We start from the raw sequence: 15,145 nt of genomic DNA on the forward strand, positions 1-15,145 counted from the left end.
CTTTGGTGAATACCGTTTTTTCAGAAACAACATTTATATGCGCAAAAGATTGAACTGTCTACAGAGATGGTTAAGATTTGATGCCTTTCAGCATGAGAGTTCAAGTATTTCATGTGTCAATCCAAAGGATTACGCCAAAGAAATTAATTCTCGTCCCTCAGAGTCGAATGTTATAGGGGCTCTGTACTTAGCCCATATATGTCACTGAGCATGGTCATATCTTATTTTATGCTTTTCTATGCAGATTTATACAATCTGCAACATCTGTGTCCAAAATGGCAGCACTTATAAGTAGCTCAATTTGTTAGAAACTGGACCGTTTTTTGGAAAGATTCACATAAATTCACGAATTTCACTACAGTATGTTTTTAGCACTTATTTTTAGTTTGAAACGGGAGAACATCTGTCAGAACTCCATCAAGCCTGAGCTCATTCAGAGCTGTGAGATCAGATGACGATGTAACACAAGAGCAATGACTGATCTTCACCACTAGGGGGCACACTTTACGCACAAGATTTCTGTGCAGTGGCTTTTAAGTCTAGAATACAATGTTTTGGAACAGGAATAAGTTTAAATGACTAATCTGCAAAAAGAAAAAATGATTTTGAATTAGAGTCAGAATCTCACAGAGCAGTTAGGGGTTTTAGAGTCATTTTAAACTTTCCACTTAAAATACAGACCTGATGCTTAAGTTGAAACTTAATGTGAAAAAAAAAATCAGTTTTTCAAAAGCATTAGCATGTAAATTTGGGAATCTGGGGCTCCTACCAACCCACAAACTCTGAAATACATCAACAGGCAGTTTTTTGTGATCTGAAAGCACATGATTAAATGAGCCGTTCTGATATTTTGTGTTGCATATTGCATAGAATGCAGGTGCTTTAGAGTTGTACTGGCTTCTTTTCTGAGTCTCTCCAACTACAGCAGTGGCCCTAGCAATGAACACACACACACACACACACATACATATACACCCCTTCTCAAACATCCCAACACCCAGGGAAGTGAGGGTAACGAACCTTGCTCAGTGGCAATTCAGCCACGTTTTTGATGGAGGAGAAAGCACTCTTCCTTCACACCTGCCCACCATTTTTCCAGAATGTTGGGGGGATGGAACCAGTGACCTTTTGGCTGTCTGAGGTTGCAATAAACAGGACAAAAACAATGAGCACAGAGAATTTAACGAACTGATTACATATAGAAAATAACAGGACTGTCTAAAAGTCCAGCATTTCTGCTCCTCACACCTCACTCCTGGGCACTTCACATTAGGAGTAAACTGTGACTTATTTAAACTGGTCATTCTTAACAGGGGAGCCTTCACACACATACGAACATGAGTGACATCTCATTCTTAATCCACAGGGTTTAATATGATGTTGGCCCACCCTTTGTGGCTACAACAGCTTCATCTCTTCTTTGAAGGCTCACAGTTTCTACTGTTATTCATCCCAAAGGTTCAGATCAGAACCTAGTCAAGTTCTTCCACACCAAACTCATTCATCCATGTCTTTATGGACCTTGCTTTGTGCACTGGTGTGCAGTCACGTTAGGTCAACCCCTAACTGTTCCCACAAAGTTGGGAGCATGAAACTGTCCAAACTCTCTTGGTATGCTGAAGCATTAAGGGTTCCTTTAACTGTCATAAGGGCCCAATCTCAACTCCTCAAAACAACCCCACACCATAATGTATAAGGCAGTCAGACTAATACCGTTCTCTTGGGAACTACCAAAACCTGACTCGTCTATCTGATTGCCAGATGAAGCAGCATGATTCATCAGTCCAGAGAACTCTCCACAGAACTACCACTTTGTGGCTGAGTTGCTGTCGTTCCCAGTTACTTACACTTTGTTATTATACCACTGACAGTTTTATTTATTTATTTAAAGTTACACTAATGTAGTTCCTTTCTAGCGTTAGAGCTAAGGTTCTGAATAATGCAGTATTGAAGATAATACCAGGGTGTGGATGTGTGTTCATATTTGTGTGTTTATAAACCCGTGCATTATAATATTTGGGAATGACAAGACAAAGTATGATGAAGTAACCAGCAGACATGTTCTAGAATGACTGTTTGTATTGACTAACATTGAGAGTTAAAGGTATTTTTGGTTAAGGTCAGCCTCGTATCTTGAAAAGTGTAGCAGCACGTACATACAGTTTACACTAATAGAGAAAGCAATGGAAACATCCCCCAAAGACAGGAATACAAATGTGTGTGTGCGTGTGTTTGTGTGGGTCAGTGTTATTCCCTACTCTCAGAGCAAATCAAACAGAAGTGCTTGTTTCAGCAGTGTGCTGCTCTCGCTCTCCTGCCTCCTCTCCCACTGCCCCAAACACACACTGCCTCGCATCTCTGCCTCGGTTTTGGCTGAAGTGGCATTTCAGAGCTATGTTTCTCTCAACACACACACACTGCAGAACCCTCTCACCTCGCTATAGACCACCCACTGAGAGACAGAAAAGGAGAGAGTGAGAGATTGTGTTTCTGATTGCCGCATTGTGGCTGTGAGTGTGTTTGTGTGGCTTTAGTGTCACTCTGTGCATTATGGGTCCTATGAGTAGTCTTAAATGAGAATGGAATATATGTCATGTTTATTTTATTATTTCATATGCCAGCGTGAGCGTGTGTGTTTCCGGGGCTGGCTGTGTGTTGGCTGTTTTCCAAGTGCCTCATTAGCAGCCTTTTTAGGTCTAATTAAATAGAGAGGCGGACAGACAGGCAAAACACGTGAACACACACACAAACAAATACATGGGTTTGTACATATTTTTCTGTCAGGATTGGAGTCATACATACATCTGATCTATTATGTATGTGTGCCTTGCCGTAATAATATCTACCTTGAGCATTATATCAGGAAGCAAAAGTGTAAAAACTAAATAATTTTTGTGTTGTTTTGATGACCTGAATAGATCTTCTAAATGGGTAAAATGTGCCCGTCGAGGTGCATGTCCATCATACCACAACACACTCATTCACTCACACCTATGTACAATGTGGCACAGGCAGTTCCCCTACTGCTGTGGTTTGGGACTGTGGGAGGATACCACTGCAGACACAGGGAGAACACACAAAACTCCTCACCACCCTGAGGTGTGGAACAAACCTATAAGCACAAGACCCAGAAGCTGCGTAGCAGTAACACCACTTAAGGTTCTTCCATGCCCCCCCTCATTCAATTTATATAATCAGAAACGAACAATTAAAGATATTAATGTTAATGCTGGTGTGTGTGTGCTTAAATGGACCATGATCATTCGTTCTGTTGTTCAGTAAGAGCTGGATACAAAGCAGTAATCAGAACACTGCTCTTTTAAAGATGAAGAGCCATCGAACAGAAAAACGATAGCGTCTGTGAGAGGGAGATGGAAAGAGAGAGACAGGATGAAAGTCTGAGAATTGACTGAAGGAGAAATTGAGTGATAGTTCACCCTCATAAAGATGTGGCACTGCTTGTGTGTGTGTGTGTGTGTGTGCGCCCGTGTGCTTATGTATGTGTGAATCTATTGTTATATTGTTGGCATAAATTGACCAGGCAGCTCCATCTCACTGAGTGTTTATCCGAGGAGGGGAGGGGGAGAGAAAGTTGGAGAAATAGACATAGGGAGGAAGAGATAGAACAGAAAATGTGGGGAGAAGAAGAGAAAGAGAACACAAAGACAGAGGAGGGCTGAGAGGGACAGAAAAGATTAAGTGATGCAGTAATGGGAGATAGGTAAAGGAATGAAGAGAGGGAAGAAGAAGTAGAAGAATAGAAAGAGGAAAAAGAGATGAGAAGTGTGAGAGTGAAGGGGTGAAGGAAAACATGAAAAGAACCTAATGGATTAAAAGCATTAAAATGACAAAAAAAATGTTAGAAAACTAATGGGAAAATGGAGAGAGTTATAAAGAAAGGTAGAGGAAGTGAGAGTAAGAACAGGGAGAGGAGGGTGGAGGATAGAAAGAGATGAAGTGATGTCATGTGGAGATGATGAAAGGAGGGTTATTTTGGCAAAGAGGAAAACATTAGAATAAGCAACGTTTGCTAATCAGAAGATTAAAATTAATTAATTGTGTGGTTGTGTGTGTGTGTGTTTTCCTGCTTTACCAAAACTGAAATTTAATCTAATCATATAAAATCTAAATTCTTATGAGGGCACTGTTTTGTTGGTGGAATGCTCACACACTCCAGCACTGAACAGTGTGTAGTGTTAGTATATGAAGAGATCGGAATCCAAGGTTTACTACATGTCCAAAAGTTTCCTAACTAGGGTGACCATATTTGAGTTTTCAAAAAAGAGGACACATGGGGCGGGTTGGCAGCACAAATGCTTCCAGAACCATGCAACTATGCTGCTGAAATTTAATACATAAACAGATGCTCTTTAACAAGATAAATAACAAATGCCTTTTTGGACAGATTCCTTTCCTTTCAACATTTGGCCCTAAGCAAAAATAATTAAATAATATTTTTTGTCATTTTATGGCAGTTTATTGTCATTGAAAGCACGTTATTTTCGGTTCAAACCAAACTTCAAAACTGAAGCCCTGTATTAAAGCCACTTGTTTACACCAGAAAACTCAGATTATCAGAGCATCCAGACATTATGTAAAAATACTTATATTTCATATTTTATAAGGTCTATCTGATAAAACGTGCTGTGTGTGAGAGCTGTAATTCAGTCTCTCTCCTGTTTTCTTCAAAGTTAACGTTAAACAGAAAAACTGCGCAGAGGTAACTGGATTAACTCGTCAGAGTCAGTAACGGTCAGGTGTGTCCGTGTATTTGTGTCGTTATGGGGACAGAACTGACGACTTTCAGGTTTTTTTTAATATAGAGCAGAAAGTGAAAGGCTCGTGTGACACAGAAACGCTTCCAAATACAAAGAAGAGACTATGATAAATTACTTTAACAACTTTCAACACATTTCTGTTCGAGGCTCCAGTAAAACACTGATGTGGAGCGGACCTCGGCTGAAACTGAGGTAAACACAAGAAGCTGCGCGCGGCAAAGTGTGTCCCATTTCTGCTCTGAGCTCCGACCCCTTGGACACTTGATCCCGACGCGCCCCTTTTGCTCACCTACAACAACGTCATCTTACGTCATCGAAGTGCACACTTCAAGAAAGGGATTAGGGTTTATCGTAAGAATTGGGACAGGGGGAAGACTGTGGACGGCAAAATCCCGGATAGTTTTGGAGATTTAGAAATTCCGGCCGGACGCATTTTTTAGAGGACATGTCCGGCAAAAAGAGGACGACTGGTCTCCCCATTCCTAACATTCTCACCCACACCTTGTGTATGCAGTTGTAGAGTTGTGGACACACAGTTTGTATCATCTTCACAGGAATGCATGAAATAGCAGCTGCACATGGGCCTAAGGCTGGCAAACCTAACACCAAGAGTCTGCCAGCCCCCAGCACTGTCCTGTAGAGCAGCAGTGATGCAACTCCACCCAATAAATCAGTTTAAAAATAAAAAAGTTTGTGATCCTGAGAAACTTAAGTCCTTGACTCCACTAATGTTCTCATGGTTGAAAGGAACCAGATTTTCACGGCAATATTTGCAGTGTAAAACCTTCCCCATAGAGTTGAAGCTGTTGTTACTGCAGCAAAAGGGGACAAATTGCTAATCAGTAGCCTTGGAATTCGTTAGAGAAACATTTGCAAGAGCAAGTTAGAAACTTTAGGGCACTGTAAGTTTGCCTGTGTGTGTGTGGTGTAGTATAGTGTAGTGTAGGAACATTTGTCGTCTTTACTCTGAGACCACCCTCTCAGGACACAGTAATGTTGTGCGCGTAAAAGCAAAGTAGAGAAGAGGACGTGTTAATCACATTTTCACTTATTAGTCCATAAACATGTCTAAAAATGTGCCTGTGAATTAGCAGCAAATCAGGAAATAAAGAAATATACAGCTGTCTCTCTCAACATTAACATTACAGTTATATTAACCACCTGTGAAATGTGGACATTTGTAGTTATCAAAGAAATGTTCTTAGATTGCATTCCTTACCCATAGTTATATTTCTTTACAAAATTCATTTATTTTATATTAGCTTTTGTGTGTGTGTGTGTGTGTGTGTGTGTGTTTGTGTGTGCATGTGTTTGCATGCATGTGTGTGCGAACAGCTGCTGTCCTCTTGCCACTGCAGTTGTCAGTGCAGTCTCAAATGCAGACAAGAACTATATTGTAGAAATCACTTCAGTTTCCCTCTCACTTTCTCTCTATCCTCTATCCATCTCTATCTATGTCTGTCCCTATATCCTGTCTATCTTTGTACATCTCTTATCTTTATATACGTGTCTCTCACTGAGTGTGTGTGTATACAAATACATATATTCCTCTCTATCTCTCTTACTCCAGGGAATTCTGAACCAGCATTAATAGTAAAAACTGTTTATGTGATGGGTAAAGTAAGACATGATTGTGTGTGTGTGTGTGTGTGTGTTTGTATGTATGCTTATAAGTAATAAGACAGTGTGTTGAATGTAGGTGTGAAGGTTGACTGATTTCCCTGGTGTTTTGACACCTTCTGAGATTTGCTGCCTGACTGGCAGCTCTCTGTGTGTGTGTCTGTGTCTGTTTGTGTGTGTGTGTGCGTGTGTGTTTGTGTCTGTGTTTGTGTGTGTGTGTTTGTGTCTGTGTGTGTGCTTGCACAAATAGGGAAGGAAATGAATGATGAAAGCAAGATGAGCCTTATGGGGTGGGTGGGTGCTGGTGGTGGTGAAGTGTGAATGAGTGTTTCTTTGTTTTTTCTCTGAAGGGCAGGAGGCCATATTGCTCAACAGCGGGTTGCTGGCTGAACTGGGACAGTGATGGTGCCCCCGCTGTGACCGTCACTAAGCAGGGAGCAAGCGATTGGCCAAAGGCTCTGACAGACAGGGGCAAGGAACAGGACATGCTGTCAGACAACCAGTGCCACTCCACCTGGCCTGTAAAGTGTCCAAACACGAGTGTGTGTGTGTGTCTTTATATATACTATGTGTCAGTATTAACAGCAGATGTGTGATAGTGAATTTGCAGTTGTCCCGTTGCTCTTCGCATTGCAGGCTGAAAGAGATGCGCTACTGTCCCACACTCTACGCCTGCTTGCTCACTAAGAGAGTGTTACACTTGTTAACTACAGGCGCTAAATACATTCTGCTGCCGAGCTGTGGAGTCCAACAGCTACAGCTACAGCAAGCAGCCATGAATACATTAGGATCCAGGCTAAAATAAATTAACATTAGCTGCTCATTTGGATCCTGTCACTGGTGTGACTAAAGCAGTGGTAGAATTGGATTCATTTTACCAGAGGAGGTCCCACATTGTAAAGCTTAGCTACCAGTAAACACTGTGAATATATACTACTGTACTCTACAGCATTAATACGACAGTAAGCTCCACAGATGACCTCTATCAGTCCCTGTTCACTCCAGCAACACTGACTCAACTTCAGCTCCACTCCACAGATACTGTCGCTTTAGATCCACCCAAAATACCAACAACTTTCAGATTTTTTTTTTAATCCCTCAGAAGCAGCTCCACACCTTATTAATGTCACCTGCTTATCCTTAGTCAGTTCAGTAGGAACGCACACCTGAAAGGGCTTAACTGTGTTATTTGAGAATGATTAAAGCTACTGTTAGCATGCTAGCAGGGGGTATCTCTACAAAACAGCTCCTGTAAAAAAGAGAAGAACACAGAGAATAAATAACTAGTCAATGATGTATGTAAATGAGCTCATGTGAATATGTAAATATGTATATTGTGACATCAGTGAGGACTCGTAAGGAGTGCTGTATTTTATTGTAGTATATTTGCTAACACTTCTTTTATGTGACCCTCAGAATGGTATGCTAAGTGAAGGGGCAGGGCGTCCAGGCCAGGAATGGCTACAAAAGGGGTGTAAGTAGAGACAGGAAAATGAGGGTGCTTAGGTTAGGTGCTTAAACTGCAATTCAAACTAGTTAGTTTGCTCATTTTGACTTCACTTATAGGCTAGCTAAATAGAACCATGCTTTAAAGTTTGAAAGGATCCTACAGACTGTTCTTAAATTATCACTCTCTTTGATACTTTTAACACTTAGTGTGATTTTTTTTTCTTTTTTTTGCGCTGAGCGCTACAGTTTAAAAAAATCTTTGTCAAGATTCCTTATTTTCATCTGCTCTGACGTCCACACTCAATCTCATTATGACAGTACGTCTGTACAGACTGAAGGGAATTCTGAGCTAGTTGCTTTTTCAGGAACCTGCCATAGATGATTTAGTGAACTCTTAATAATGGATGCAAGCTTCAGAATTCAACATACTGTAAAGAGAACTTTAAATTATAGTTAAACATTTTATTTAACTACAGCAATTGTTTACAGTCTGCACCTTAGATTTCACTTTACCCTCTGAGGCCATAGTGTCTCACCTACTCTGAACAGCTTACAACACTTTTCAAAAGGTTTTCAAAACTTGGAGTGTGGAAGATTGAAAGTCAGGAAGGACACACCAGCTGAGTCCTTTCAAATTCAGAAGTGAAATAGCTTTTCTCTGCCACATTCAAAAGGCCACACAAACCGGGACACCAACAGCAGTGACGCAATGCCAGGGTAGCCAGCAGTTACAAAGTACCTCGGCTATATCTGTGGCTTGAAGGCACAGCTAATAACAAAAAACAGCACAGCACACAAGCGTGTCTATTAGCAGGTGCAGTTATTACATTAGCAAGTGTTGGAGTGGAACAGGCTGAGGACTGCTATTACTGAGAGAGCTCCAAGTTCAGCCATTTTCAGTAGGGCATTCACTAGCGAATTATTACTATAAAAACTGGAAAAATGACTATCAAAAATATATACAAAGTCATAGACCACTCTTCGATTTGTGGTATTAATCTTTATTTATTTATAAAACTAAGCGTGAATACAAGTTTTTCTTTGTTTATTCATTCATTCATTCATTCTCTGTAACCACTTATCCAGTTCAGGGTCGCGGTGGGTCCAGAGCCTTCCTGGAATCACTGGGTGCAAGGCAGGAATACACCCTGGAGGGGGCGCCAGTCCTTCACAGGGCGACACACAGACTCACACCTACGGACACTTTTGAGTCACCAATCCACCTACCAACGTGTGTTTTTGGACTGTGGGAGGAAACCGGAGCACCCGGAGGAAACCCACGCAGACAAAGGGAGAACACACCACACTCCTCACAGACAGTCACCCGGAGCGGGACTTGAACCCACAACCTCCAGGTCCCTGGAGCTGTGTGACTGCAACACTAACTTGCTGCACCACCGTGCCGCCCTCATTCTGTTTTAAACTTATTTACAATAATTATATACATTATTTTAAATATGTAATCTGTAATCTCTTTGTCTTTATTACAACTTTCATTCTGGAGGCCTGCAGTCAACATTTAAAACAGAATCTGGACTCCTCCAATCCTAAAGTAACACTAGGTAATATTTTCACCTTAAAATTACAGCTTAAAAACCACTGTGATGCTTCATTGACTTGTAATGAGGAGAATAGAGCCTCTCTTTTCACTACTCTGGGGTTAGCACTGCAGAAACTGCACTATGTAACTTCTGGAGGAGGGTTGGAAACCTCTCTCTCCTCCCCCTTTATTTTAGGATAGTGCTGTAAGTGCTGTAAAAGTCAATTAAACTCTGCAACTGTGGAGGGAACTGTAAAAATACCACATCTTACCTTGTGTTCCTTTAAGTCTTAGAAGTTAGATGCATTTGCCATTACACACGAGTGAAATCATCCTAAACATGTTTAATGATGCTGAGGTCTGGTCCCTGAATTGGTCAGTTCCTTGTTTTGAGAAAACCAGCAGCTTCTTTGTTTCATTTCATCATTTTGTTAATAATGTCTTCACACCTCTACATCTGTTCATAGCCCCATTGTTGAGTTGCCTTCACACAGTAGAAGAATGGACAAAAACAATGTGGATTTTTCAGATCTCACGCACAAATGGAGCTTGTGGAGCATCTCAAAGACCAAAGCTTGACAGAGTAAGCTGACCTATACATGACCTTTCTCCAAGACATGGCACTCAGATACTCTCAGACAGAATGTGTTGTCAGAGTCAGAACACAACCTTGTGTCTCTATTTTTGTCACAGTTTGTTTTACAAAGAGTTTTAAATGCAGCTGCCCTTTTTTGATGTGTGGAGGTTTTATGACGAATGGAACAAAAGAAAAGGCCCAAAATGATGTACAAGTGGAATGTTCCACACCTTTTATACAAGTGAACACAGTTCTGGGGTCTTAACAACTTTCTATGATGTGCTTTGGTCAAAATACCACAAGGATCAAACAACACAGCACCGTTCTCCCCATTTACACAGTGCGCTTTACAGCAGTTCTTTCAGCACATGTTCCTTTAATGGGTAATGAGCCACACACAGCTCACCCCTGCGTAAGTGCATCGTAGTAATAAGTAGTAGGCAACTCTCATTTAAAAATGTTTACTTGCTTCTCTCATCTCTCTGCGAATGTTGCTGCCCTGTTCTCACAATTCTCAGTCTGATTTTTGCTCAGTTCACTCATTTCTTCTCTGGTTTCATCTGTTTTATGAGGTTTAACCTTGCGTTAATACTTTCGTGTAAATGCAGGTCCAGTTTGCAGGTTGGTGAGGTCCATATACTCAAATTAATGTGTACAGGAGCTGTGAAAGTGATTTGTCCATAAGACAATTTATCCTTCAGAGAATATCTGCTTAAGCCCTGAGTTCCAGATACAGGAATGAAACAGGCTACAGAATGATGCTCTAGCTTTAAAAGTCTAGGGTGATAACTTGAGTTGACACGGCATGACTGCAATGATACGTATGTACATTATATTTCTAAAAGTATCTAGACACCAGTGGCTCAATTTCGGCCAGCAGAGCTAGGCTGCTTAAACGGCCTTGGCCCATGTGAAGTGTGTCCGCCTGTGCTCCCACGGATCTTTACCCCAAAGGATCGCTGATTCACTCATTTCGCTGTCACACAAAAAGGGATTCAGCCTCAGACAGATCATCCAATCATCATGCAGAACCTGAGTGTCCGGGCCAGCCGAGGCCAGCCCACTGCCCCATAGACCCCCAGAGACACTGAGCGTCTGATGGGTGGGACTAAACCCAGCATTTATCCAATGACTCGTCTCGATTCGCTGCACTTTGCTGCTTCGCTATTGAACTCTGTGGATGCTCAGCGTCTACACTGTTTAAAGCACTGAAGCTGCGGGAATGATTGAGAGGAAAGCCGCGTCTTTACCAGTGATAAGAAGCTGATTCTGAACCAAAGTTGAGCGCGTTGTAGTGCATATTTATTCAATAACATGTACACACAACAGTATATATTTGATCACTTATTTTTTTACATTTTAGTGGAAGCTGAGCTTCCCTTGCAGTCTTAGAGCAATCGCCCTGCTAGACACCCATCTTAAGACACCATTTTAGCTACTTTAATGTGTGCCCATAACTGACTCATCTTGTATAATCTCCAGAAAAAAAGCCTTTTCACCAGTAGAATGGGGTGCTCTGGAACAGTGACACGAGTCTAAGGTCACCATGCCCAATAGCAGAGGGACATAAATCCCCCAACACTGGGCTGTGGAGCAGTGGAACTGTGTTCTCCTTCCATTACCTTAAGGTGTTGGAATGCCCTCAAGGCAATGTTTCAATATGTTGTTTCTTTACTGAAAGAGGGCCAAACTCCCTGTTAAAACAAAAATAGAGGTGAAGCAGGTCTCCACAAACTTTCAGACGTTGAGTGTATGTCATGTATCCGTGTGTGCCATGTGTGAGGAGCCTGTTCACACTTAAAAACACTTTCTTCCTTCTTTCTGTGATGTTCTGTCTTGACCATGTTGGGAAACAAATCTTTGCATACTACAAATACACATGAAATGAGGCAGTAATATCTGACACTCTTCAGTGCTTGAACACACACACACACAGCTCATCCTCCATTTGAAAGTCTCCTTGGCAACATCAATTTCTAATTTACCTTGAGAAAGAAAGTGTGTGTACCTGAGAGAAGAATAAACGCAGCAAACAGGTACTTCACAGATAATGTACTTGGACTCAAGGCATGTGGGCTTTGAAATATACGTCTGTTTTTAGATGCACAAATGTTCCAACCCAGTGCGGCATGTAAACTCAAAGCCACCAATTTATACCAACCAGCCATAGCATTAAAACCACTTCCTTAATATCCTGTAGGCCCCTTTATAGCCAGCTGAGGCATGGACTCCTATAGGCCTCTAAAGGTGACATCGAGTCATCAGTAATCAACTTGTCGTCATATCATTTGCAAGGTGTGGCTTCCATGGATCAGACTTGTTTTTCCAGCACGTCCCACTGATCCTGGTCCGGGGAATTTGGAGACAAGAGTCCATTCCTTAACAATTTCTGCAGTAAGGCAGGGTGCATTCTCCCGCTGAAAGAGGCTAATGCCGTGAAGCAATGCTGTTGTCATGAAGGGGTGTACTTGGACTGCTATAATGTTTATATAGGTGTTACATGTCAATGTGACATCCATGTAAAGGCCAAAACCCAAGGTTTCCCTGCAGAACAATGCCCATTGCTGATGTTGCTTTTGAAGGCAATTTGAAACCCTGTAGTGAGTGACGCAACAGGGAATAGTGTTATTTTCTTTTCCTCACTACACATAACAGTTGACCTGGTCAGAACTAGCAGGGCAGAAATTTCCCAAACTCAAGTGAAAAATGTGGGACCTTATGCCAATGTTCATACTAAATGCTCTTTTAATATGACACATTCTACTGCGAGTGTTTGTCTACAGACAAGCATCCACACACCAATTCCCATTTACTGTATTGTTTTTCAAGACTTCAAGCTTTGTACTGGTCATATACATCATGCCAAAACACATGCCATATTATCTGGGATGCACTGGAGGGTAAGCACACCTTTTAATGCCTTCACTCTGCATTAACAGAATTTAAAAGACCAAAAACAGGAATAACCTAGGTCTATATCAACATGTGTGCAGCTGCAGTTACTGGTTCGTCACATTCTCCCACACCTCACTCCACAGCTCACCAAATACGAACAGCCACAAATACCACAGGGAACTCTTTTCCCTGTATTCAAGGGTTAAATATTCAATCTTATTTTAGTACGGTAACTAGCCGCCCAGGCAAGTGTCAAATAATCATTGGCTCTGATTTCTTTACAGTGTCAATGATAGCAACCAGGGGTTGTGATGTTTACACTACAAATACTCAGCTTTTAGAGGATACAATGTAGCTCTTCTCACCACTGATGTTCAAATCAAACCCCTATTAGTGATACAAAAAGCATGGAATTCCACATTAAGCTATATGTTGGTTTGGGATTGTTGTGATTGTGTATGTGACTGTGTGGTTCAAGAGCTTCTTGAGCTGCACTCCATACTGTCAGCCAAGAACATTGGAGGAGGGGGTATAAGGTGTGTGTGTGTGTGTACCTAGGGCACACACACACACTAATCCTCTTACTCTTAGTCTGAGCTCAGTTGGTTCACGACTGCTGCTGCCAACCTCATCTACCTCCTGCCTTCACCCAACCCCATGCCTTGTGTGTGTATGTGTGTTAGTGTGTGTGTGGGGCATGGATGTGTGTGTGCTTGCGCTCCTTAATTTACTGGTGTTCATTAGATAAGACATAAGATGTGTCCTGTGGAGGAGCCGGAAACCAAGGCAACAGCATTCTACTCTCAGTTCCGTTGTGACATCACAAAGGAGGGAGGCGGTTGCCGGGGAAACGGCAGCATGTTCTTGATAAACATAGGCTCAGTGGTTTCCATGCTTTTGATTGCCTCTCCTAGAGAATTTACATACACAAATATCAAATGTGGGTGAATCCAAAGTAATAATTCAACAGGGTTGAGATTCTCTCGGTAGAGTTTTTTTTTTTTGGACAGGAATACATGGACATGGCCAACTCTGGTGTTCTTTTCCTTTCAGAGCTTTCAAAACTGGCAGAATGCTGAATGGTGATAGCAGACTGTATAGTTTGAGAGACTCAGAGAATGTGCTATTTTCCCCACACACCTAGAGTGAACAAAGTTAATGACCTCCTAAATCTCAACTCACTCCTGTTTAGGCTTATGGGCTCCTCCAAGCATCAGAAGTTGTGGGCACAGTTGTGTGGTTCCAGGTCTACGACATGTTTCTCCTGTGATATGACGTTATGATATGAACCAATGAAAAAAATGACCTTTTTGGCATTCTGACCCATAGTCGTTTCCAGAGTATATAATTCCACCAAGTGCAGCACTGTGGCGCCTTGATTCCAATTCCCATTAGAGTCACTGATGTGAATAAAAAAGTTACAGAGGACTCTAGAGACTCCAGCCTGTCTGAGTTGAGCTCTTTAGCAGTGACAGAGGACCATTGGAGAGGGACACTCAGGCAAGAGTACTCTAAAATTACAAATAAATATGAATTGAATGGTCCAATTTTACTGTAGGCCAGTGAATATAAGGCTACACTACATCTACAGAAACCCTTTATGACCAGTGACACAAACCTACATACGTACTACCAAGAACTTACTACAAGTTTGCATTTGCCAAATGTCAAGTGGACAGAACATCTAGATCAGATGTTACAGAGATTGGTACATTTCTGAAATGCATTAGTCTCATTATAGCTACTTTATTGAGTCAAAGGACATCTGTACCTTCTATCAGTGATGTAAAGCTGATAATACGACGTCGTCTGAACACGACATTGTCCATGACATGAAATCACTTGTTCAGGAGGCACTGAAACCAGTCGTTTACAACAAGGCTGTTTAGATGCAGAGAATGGTGCTGTGGTTTTTGATCCATGTAGCATTTTTACCAAAGTGTCTACTTTAAAGAAACACTAGGTAAGATTTGGGATTTCTCCTCCCTCCTAGGGCTCCCCCAAGTGTAATTCATTTTTACAGCACTGTACTGAAATCATTGGAGAGGGGAAAGGAGGAGGAGTGGTTTCCTACCCTCCTCCAAAAGTTACAAAGTGCAGCTTCTGCAGTCCTGAGCCCAGAGTGAGCAAATACAGAGTACTTATCTCTCTACTAGAGGTCAGTAAAGCATCACAGTGATGCTTATGCTGTCATTTTAAGGTCAAAATATTACATAGTTTTCTTTAAAGGGATTTTAATTTAACTGCATATGAACCTATGTCACATCATCTGTAATATATCACTGT

Source organism: Hoplias malabaricus, chromosome 13 (assembly GCF_029633855.1).
Source record: "Hoplias malabaricus isolate fHopMal1 chromosome 13, fHopMal1.hap1, whole genome shotgun sequence".
NCBI lineage: Eukaryota > Metazoa > Chordata > Actinopteri > Characiformes > Erythrinidae > Hoplias > Hoplias malabaricus.